This window comes from Myotis brandtii, unplaced genomic scaffold (assembly GCF_000412655.1).
Source record: "Myotis brandtii unplaced genomic scaffold, ASM41265v1 scaffold373, whole genome shotgun sequence".
NCBI lineage: Eukaryota > Metazoa > Chordata > Mammalia > Chiroptera > Vespertilionidae > Myotis > Myotis brandtii.
Genome location: NW_005364339.1, coordinates 836,482 through 846,365, shown reverse-complemented (window position 1 = coordinate 846,365; position 9,884 = coordinate 836,482). Strand labels below are relative to the sequence as shown.

The window sequence follows — 9,884 nt, the reverse complement described above, 5'->3', positions numbered from 1 at the left end:
TGGACATCCCCCGAGGGCTGCCGGGCTGCCAGAGGGATGTCTGATTGCCAGCTTAGGCCCAATCCCCCAAGGAGCAGGCCTAAGCCAGCAGGTGGTCATCCCCCGAGGGGTCCCAGACTGCGAGAGGGCACAGGCCGGGCTGAGAGACCCCCCACCCCCGAGTGCAAAAATTTTTGTGCACTGGGCCTCTAGTCTATACTAGTAAAAGGGTAATATGCTAATTAGACCAGACGTCTTCTGGATGATCTTCCGGATAAAGCCGCTGCTGGGAGGGCCGAGGCAAGCCTTGGGAGGGCCCATCGCAGAGCCCCAGCTGGGTGGACAGGACCTCCCTCTGCACAGCATTGATCACAGAGCCCTGGCAGGGTGGGCAGGGTGGGCAGGGCCTCCCTTGGGCGGCTATCAATGGCAGAGGCCAGGCTGAGTGGGAAGGGCCTCCCTCTGCTCTGTGATTGATCACAGGCCAGGCCTAGGGATCATACCCATGCACAAATTTACCGTGCCGGGCCTCTGGTCTATACTAATAAAAGGGCAATATGCTAATTAGACTGGGTCAACTGGACATCTTCTGGACATCCGACTTCTTTCCGGACAAAGCCACAATGGCGGGGGCCAAGGCAGAGGGGGTTAGGGGCTATCAGGCTTGCAGGGGAGCAAGCAGTTAGAGGCAATCAGGCCAGCAGGGGAGCAAGCAGTTAGGGGCGATCAGGCTGGCAGGGGGGAGCAAGCAGTTAGGGGCAAGATCAGGCCGGTGCGGGGGAGCAAGCAGTTAGGGGCGCAATCAGGCCTGCATAGGGGAGCAAGCAGTTAGGGGGCGATCAGGACAGCAGGGGAGGGCCGTTGGGGGCGATCAGGCCAGCAGGGGAGGGCCGTTGGGGGTGATCAGGCCGGCAGGCAGAGATGGTTAGGAGCGATCAGGCAGGCAAGCAGAGGCTGTTACAGGTGATCTGGCAGGCAGGCAGGTGAGCAGTTAGGAGCCAGCGGTCCCAGATTGTGAGAGGGATGTCCCAGATTGGAGAGGGTGCACGCCGGGCTGAGGGACACCCCCCCCATGCACGAATTTCATGCACTGGGCCTCTAGTCTAAAATAATAAAAACATAATATGCTAATTAGACCGGACATCCTTCCGGACGACCTTCTGGATAAAGCCAGGGCTTCGAGGGAAGCCTGGGTCCCAGATGCCTGCTGGCAGCCAGAGAGAAGCCTGGGTCCCGGGTGCCAGAGGGGAGCCAGCGCTGGCAGCCGGGGTAAGGAAGGCCTACTCTTTTATGAATTTCGTGCATCGGGCCTCTAGTAAGACAAATAAGTGTTAGGGATGTAATGTACAACATGATGACTATACATTCAGTTTTTTGGATTGGAGAAGTAGGGACTCTAATGAGGGAAAATGTTAAAATAGAACTTCCTTTAAAAGATTCCAGTTCTTAAAAAAGGATTTTTGGTATCATCAACAACCACTTTATGAATGGGCAAGATATAGGCCTTTGAAATGATAAGTAGGATTTTGACAGTGGAAGGGACCTGGAAAAACAGATAGGACTTTAAAAAGGTGACATTATGCCCTGGCCTTTGTTGCTCAGTGGTTACAGCATTGGTCCACCCACCAAAGGGTCTCAGGTTTGATTTCCGATCATGAGCAAGTACCTGAGTTGCAGGTTTGATCCTCAGCACTGGTCAGAACTTGTGCAGGAGGCAACCAATCAAAGTGTCTCTCTCACATCGATATTTTTCTCTCTCTTTCCCCTCACCCCCCTCCCTTCCACCACTCTCTCTAAAAATCAATGGAAAAATATAATTGGGTGAGAATTACTAAAAAAAAAAAAAAAAAAAAAAAAAAGATAGTGAAAGCATATTTTGACTGGACAGTGAGGAGACCAGTACCTATACAGTGCAGCAATTTCAACTGGTATGCTGCAGAATTTTTAAAACATGCAGTACCTGACTATTTAATCAGAGGCACTGACCTCTTTTCCCTTAGACTGTCAAATAAAAATGTGACAACAGCCAACACAACAAGAGCCATCTAGTGTGAATGAATCAAAGTTATGCCTTTTTTTTCAGATCAGCAAAAAACATATTTTTTGGTAGGCTGCAGAATTTTAGTAATTAGTTTATGTGTGCCAGGAGATGAAAAAGGCTAAAAATTGCTGATATAGAGCGAAAATTGGGAAATAAGGATAAACAGGATAAATACATTTGGAAATAGGGGAAGCACTGGAAGCTTCTAAGCAGGGCAGTGAAATTAGAACTGTGCCATCAGACTAGAACAGTTTCTCAACCTCGGCTCTACTGATATCAGGGCCAGATAATTATTTCTTGTGAGGGGCATTCTATCACTGTAGGATGTTTTAGCAGGTTCCCTGGTCTCCACCTATTGGATGCCAGAGGTACCCACCATTCATGACAATCAAAATGTTTCTAGACATTATCACATATCTGATGGAGGACAATATTACCTTTGGGTAAGAGCCACTGGACTCAACACAGATTAGTATGAGAAAAACGAGGCAAGGGTAATAATTAAGATGCAATCACAGCTGACCCTTGAACAACATGGGGATTGGAGCACCAATCACCATGCAGTCAAAACTCCATATGTAACTTTTGACTCCCCCAAATGACCTTTGGTATCCACAGGGGATTGGTTTGTGGAACCCCCAAATACCAAACATATGAATGCTAGAGTCCCTTATATAAAACTAGAGTCCCAGTGCATGAAATTTGTGCACGGAGTGGGGGGTCCCCTCAGCCCAGCCTGCACCCTCTCTAGTCCGGGACCCCTTGGAGGATGTCCAACTGCTGGTTTAGGCCAGATTCTGGGGATAGGGCCTAAACTGGCAGTCGGACAACCCTCTCACAATCCTGGTCCACTGGCTCCTAATCGCTCACCTGCCTGCCTGCCTAGTCGCCCCTAATTGCCCCTCCTGCCAGCCTGATAGCCCCTTACTGCCTCTGTGTGCTGGCCTGATCGCCCCCAACTGGCCCCCTCTGCTGGCCCGGTCACCCCCAACTGCCCCCGCTGCCGGCCTTGTTGCCCCATGCAGCCTGCTTGTTCAGTCGTTTGGTCATCCCTCACTAACCCCCCTGCCAGCCTGGTCACCCCACGCAGCCTGCTGTTCAGTCGTTTGGTCGTCCCTCACTAACCCCCTGCCAGCCTGGTCGTATGCAGCCATCTTGTGAGGGTTTGAGGGTCAATTTGCATATTACCTCTTTATTATATAGGATGATGCAGAATAATGCATACAGTTGCCCTCCACATCTATGGATTCCCAACTGTGGATGGAAAATATTACCTTCAACCTGCAGCTGGTTGAATCCAAAGATGTGAAACCCAGAGATATGGAGAGCCAACCTATTTTCCAGAATTTGTTGGTCAGCCTACACTTTTTTTCCCCATCATCAACCAAAACACAAGAATTAATTCCATATATTCTTGGTTTCACTTTAGAAAAATGCTAATTAGAAGTTCACTGTTTAAAATAATAACAATAGTTAGCAGCATTTATTGAACAATTTCTGTTTGCAGACCCTGTACTAAGCTTTTTACTGGAATTGTCACATTTAACCCTCAAATCAACTCTAGAAGGCAATCACCATTAGAAAGAAACTATAACTCAGAGAGATAAGTAAATTACTCCAAGAATAATCAGCAAATTAGAGATGGAATGTGTTGTTTTTTTCTCACTGAGGACTTTTTATTGATTTTAGAGAGGAAGGGAGAGGAAGAAAGAGAGAAACATGGATTGGTTGCCTCCCGTGCCCACATGCCTGAACCCAAAACCTAGGTATATGCTCTGATCAAAAATTTAACCTGCAAACCTTTGGGTGTACTGGACCATGCTCCAACCAACTGTGCTACAGCAGCCAGAGCAGAGATGAGATTTAGATTCAGACTACTGGATTCTAAAACCCCAACCCCTTATGCATTACCCTACACCAGTGGTCGGCAAACCGTGGCTCACAAGCCACATGTGGCTCTTTGGCCCCTTGAGTGTGGCTCTTCCACAAAATACCATGTGCAGGCGCGCACATACAGTGCGATTGAAACTTCGTGGCCCATGCGCAGAAGTCGGTTTTCGGCCTGGGCGAGTCTATTTTGAAGAAGTGGCGTTAGAAGAGGTGGGGGGTGTTGGTTGGTCGGGCGACAAGAGACATGGCGCAGGCGGGCCGCGGGATACGCAGCGTGGGGGAGGTACATTGTTTTGAGGTACATTCGCTGAGGTTGACCCCTTCCAACTCTCCCATCCACACTTAATTAAGTTAATAACAATGTACCTACCTATATAGTTTAAGTTTAAAAAATTTGGCTCTCAAAAGAAATTTCAATCGTTGTACTGTTGATATTTGGCTCTGTTGACTAATGAGGTTGCCGACCACTGCCCTACACTATCTCCCACAGGGCATCTTTCATAATTAGCATGCAAGCTGTTTATGAGCATCTGGCCCTAAAATAAACCATGTATACCAGTAAGCTGACAAGTTCATATAGACCTTTAATTCACAGTTAGAAGTATCTAGCCCTCTTCCTGTATGGCAAACTCTCTCTGACTAGATCTAAAAAGCAAACACTCTCTTCTATACTATTTCTGCAGTTGCCCTAAGGTCTGAAGAGCAAAGTAGCATCTTCCTCAAATTCTTAATAATATATTCAGGATGAAAGTGAGACCAATACAGCTTTACATATAATTCAAAGCATAACAGACTTGTACCTCAACTTAGAAATACCAAGCAATGTGAAGTACCCTCTTCCACAATAAAATATATCCATGGGTGGCACCATTGTCATATTGTCTATATTTCTGAACCTCTGCTGATCACCAAGGCAACTAGCTAACCCCTTCAACCATATGAAAAGTAAATCTAGTACCACACACTATCTCAGTGTGCATGTCCTGCCAGAGTCAACACACACTGGACCGCAAGCTGGGAGGCATGGCATGGCAGGAATGGCTGGGATATATAATTTATTATGGTTAATATGAAATACTATGCCATCAGTTAGCATAACCTTGATCAATAAATCCCTAGCATGAAGCTACTCATACCATATCTCTGCTTAGGGCATGTCCAATTTTACATGAGTAATCTTCCCATTTGCCAGCATTTGGGGCAGTGGCTTCTAGTTCTGGTTTTTCTGAACTAATTGTTTGAACCCATTTAGATCACATCTATAATAATAAAAGCATAATATGATAATTAGACTGGACATTCTTCTGGACGAAGCTGGGGCTGCAAGGGAAGCCCGGGTCCTGGCTGCCTTTCTTCATTGTAAATAAAGAAAGAACTGGACAAAGTCTATGAAACATCTGTTTGCAAACATTGGACAACTGGCAATGCAGAATTTTGATCACTGAGAGAAGGAAAACAAAGGGAGAGAGCCCTAATATGTATGTCCCTGATTTTCTGCCTGGAGAAACTTTCTGGATCATACATAGTACGTGGAAGGGGATTCTAAACAAAGCCTGGTGGTCTCACTGAGTTGGGGAAACAGATCGGGGATCAGGGAGGCTGCAGTGGCTGGACTTTGTGGGCCAGTGTATCAGAGAGAAGGGCATTGCCCAGATAAAGAGCCCCAAACATCTGCATGGGGTCTCATTGAGTCTCTAGCTGAATACTGTGCCCTGCATACTTAGAATGAGATTTCAAGTGGTTGGTCAAAGAACAATTACTGAGAACAGAACAAACTACTAGGAAGCTATAGGCTAAACAAGTACCAGCACTAACAAAGAATTGAGAAATGGTAGAGTTCTGACCCCACACAGTAATGAGACCTTTTTGAATATCCAGTACAGTTAATAGAGACCCCAAAAGGCCATGCCTTCATATTAAGGCTAAATAGCCCTAGATTAAAGACCACCATAAGTACATACCAACAGAGCTTAAATTCAAGTCTTGAAATCTGATCTGCAGGCAATTTAACTGTCTTCCAAGTAAAGCTGCTCTTTAAAAGAAGAACAAAAAATTTAGACACTTAGCAATTACTGGGAAGAAGGAGGAAAGTGGGAATCAAAATGAGGAAATATAGACTAAAAAAAATAATGATCGAAAGCAGACAAGAATTTTAGACAGCTATTATAAAAATGTTGAGGCACTTAAAGGAAAGCATGAACATAATAAGGAGATAAATAGAAAAGAGTAAAGTGTACCCTAGCTGGTTTGGCTCAGTGGATAGAGCGTCAGCCCATGGACTGAAGGGTCTCGGGTTCGATTCCAGTCAAAGGAATATGCCTGGGTTGCTGGTTTGATCCCCAGTGGGGGGCATTGCAGCCAATCACTGATTCTCTCTCATCAATGATGCTTCTATATCTCTTTCCTTCTACCTTTCTCTCTGATGTAAAAATATATATAAAATTTTTAAAAAGAGCAAAGCGGAACTTCTAGAAATAAAAGATCTTATATAATAAAAGGCTAATATGCAAATCAACCAAACAGCAGAACAACCGGGCGCTATGATGCGCACTGACCACCTGGGGGCAGACGCTCAATGCAGGAGCTGCCCCCTGGTGGTCAGTGCGCTCCCACAGGGGGAGCGCCGCTCAGCCAGAAGCCTTGAGCTGGGCTCACAGCTGGTGAGTGCAGTGGCGGTGGCGGGAGCCTCTCCTGCCGCCACAGCAGCGCTAAGGATGTCCAACTGCCTAAGCCATCAGTTGGACATCCCCTGAGGGCTCCCAGACTATGAGAGGGGGCAGGCTGAGCTGAGGAACGTCCTCCCGCCCCTGAGTGCAGGAATTTCATGCACCTGGCCTCTAGTATTTTATAATTTTCTAACATGCTTGCAAGCAATTTCACCCCATTCTCCACTTATCCTCTACCCTATCACCTCTTCACACTGAATGAAGCTCATTTTCAAAAGGATTTTCTACAATCTGAATATGTTTGAAACTAATTCAAATGTGGACTTTTCTGACACTAAGAAAAAATTGCATTTTGCAACTACAAGAATTTAAATTCATTTATGAAAAAGGAGATATACTGTAAGTAACATTTGTATTCATTCCTTAACTTTATATGCATGATTTAAAGTAGGCTTCTTAGTTTAACTTTTACCTCAAACTGAAAAATCCTAGCCATCCATTAAGCCACAAGCTGTAACCCTGGTGCTGCTGGTTCTGGTGAAGAGCCTTTCAATGACTGGCTACGGAGAAGAGGGCTTGGCTGTTAAGGATTTCACACCATCTGATAAAACCTTATGTGTACACTTGAGACACATAAAAATACCAACTACTTTATATTAAATAGTAATACAAAGATTACTGTATCATTTAAAAGATTTTTCTTTAACCTTACTTACTGTACAGTACAACCATCAGCTAATATTTACTTGTGTATTCAATAAATCACAGTTAATCTCCAAAAACAACATTCAGACTAAATGGTTCTGTGATCTCCTGTAATCTTACACTTGAAAAACTAACAACTGTATATATTTTTTAAATTAAGCCACCCTCTCCTCCTCCAATTGTTTTATTTGAACTGCTTCCTTTACTTTATATAAAATCCCTCTACAAACAGTTATGGGGGGAAAGACTCCACCTTCTCCTCCAGGAACTAGGTCTCAGACTCTCACTCACTAGATGTGCTTCACTCTAGAGGTGCAGGCAAGCACTCTGCATGCCACTGAGAGGGCAACTGAGCAGCACATCAAAGAAAAGGGCAGATCAAACGGCATTCCAACCTTCTACTCCACTCTCAAGGTCTAACAGTAGTCTCCACAGCAAGAAACACACATGCTTTTACACACACACACACACACACACACACACACACACAAATACTGCTTCTCTCCCATAAACAGACTTTATTTACCATGTTCCTACTTTACTAAATGCAATCATATTTTAGAGATATTTAATGCATCTAAAAAGCAGATCTAGGAGATTTAATAACTGTCTCAGGAACAATTTGGAAGACGGCCTCTAATTTTTAAATAGCACGTTTCTGTAAAAAACATTTTTAACTTCTAAAGAGTTACCAGCACTATTTTTGTTAACCAATATGACTTAAACAGTCAGGAATGAAACAGAGAAATATAAAGTTATTTTTTTAAAGCTTACAATGTTTAAATGTACTGAAGAGTACTTCATTCCTTACAGAAGACCAAAAAAAAAAAAATAGCTTCCTGTAAACCCAGACTGTTTTCTCCTATCATATTAAAACACCTGGAATATTTTTAAATGTAAATTTAATTCCAGTTATTCTTGCCTTACTTTCTTACCACATTGTATGCAGGAAATGTATTTATACGTTTTACTTATACGTTTTACGTTGACTGGTAGTAGAGCACGGGACACGTATTAATACGTTTTTATAGACTAGCGGTAGAATTCGGATAACGTATAAATACGTAAACTAAAGTTATCGTAATTTTACTGAACGTTGCCATTTGCGCAAAAAAAATAGCAAAAATGGCCCGCACCACCTGTTAGCGCGCGATAAAAACTACCTGCAAACAATGTGTTACCTCTAAATAAAAAGTTAGTTAGGAAATAAGCAATATCAAAGTATGTTTTAGTGCAGCTCCTGAAGGAATAACTAGAATATCCTATATAATATAAGCCCAGCAACCAAAACGGCAGAATTACCAGAAGAAACAGAAACCAGAACGACTGCAGCACCTCGCCCCAGCCTGCCCCGCCCCCCAGTGGGACCCCCATCCCAATAGGGGCATGGTCGGCCTGCAAACCACCTGCAGCCCCTCGCCCCGGCTGGCCCCACCCCCCAGCGAGGATCCCTACCCAGATCAGGAAATAGCCAGCCTGCACTCCTCCCCGCAGCCCCTCGCCCCAGCCAGCCCGGCCCCACAGTGGGGACCACCATCCTGATCGGGGGCCCCCATCAGGGCAGGCCAGCCAGCCCCCACCTGGGCACTGGGCCTTTATCCTATATAATAAAAGGGTAATATGCAAATTGACCCTAACAGCAGAATGACCAGAACAAAGACTCGACCAGTCACTACGAGGTGCACTGACCAGCTCTTGGTCTCTTTCTCTAGCCAGCAGGCTCTGATCGTCCAATGGCAAATGGGGAATCAGGGGTGGGTGGTGGGGGACATGGGTGGCACCAGGCCAAGGCCTCCATCCCCACCAGTTTCCCCCCACACAGAGGGCAACCTGCAGTGGGGGGGAGGGCCACGAGTGGGTGGGAACAGCCAACCTCTTGGTCCCTTCCCCCAGCCGTCAGGCTCCAATCGCCCAATGGTGAACCGAGAACCAGGGTGGGTGGCGGCGGGGAGGGGCCAGCTGCAGGCAGCCAGGGAAGATGGCCCTGAATGCAGGCCAGGCCTAGGGACCGTACCCATGCACAAATTTCATGTGCCAGGCCTATAGTTAAGAGATAAAAATTACGAAAAGGATAGAAAATGGCAGAGGTATAGACGGACGTGTCCTGTGCCTTGTCCTGGAGCAGATAAGGGTGAGCAGCTGAGTCGGGTAACATACAGCCCGAATAGGCAGAGAATATTCAGTTCAGAGACAGTCTGCAGCTGGGAAAGACAGAGAACTCCCGGAAAAAGGGGACGGTTGGAGACTGCGGCTGAAATTTCTCCCGGTGCACCGGCTCAGCCGGGGAGACCGCGCCATCTTGAGTAGCTGTTACCGGCATCCAGAGATCAGCTACTAACCTGGAAACAAGGGATCTCAAGCAGCACGACTGCATGAACTCAGACGAGCACTGCTTCTTCTCACAGAAAGGTTAGACTTCCCCTAAAGGTGCGGTTTGCAATTCAGGTTGGAGAGAGGACCGCACGCGCGGGGCGAAATCTGCGCCCCACAGAGTCCGCGGCCGTTGGGACCAGCGTGACCTGCGAGTGGGGAAGGGGTCCCACAGGGCTGCTGGCAGAAGGGAACGCTAAAAATAAGCCCATAGCTGGACTGGATGCAAAAAA

At 46.1% G+C, this 9,884-nt stretch overlaps 1 protein-coding gene across 3 annotated transcripts in view; it reads right to left on the bottom strand.

Moving 5' to 3' along the window:
* Positions 1–9,884, bottom strand: part of PLOD2 (procollagen-lysine, 2-oxoglutarate 5-dioxygenase 2) — a 268,114-nt gene that overhangs the window by 231,127 nt on the left and 27,103 nt on the right. Inside the window, exon 1 of one of the 3 annotated variants that reach the window (XM_005872261.2) lies at positions 5,872–5,890. The exons of the other annotated variants lie outside the window; for them this stretch is intronic. The gene's annotated coding sequence lies outside the window, so the exon portion shown is untranslated. Of the gene's footprint in view, positions 1–5,871; positions 5,891–9,884 lie in introns of those variants that run through there. 3 annotated transcript variants of the gene reach the window in all.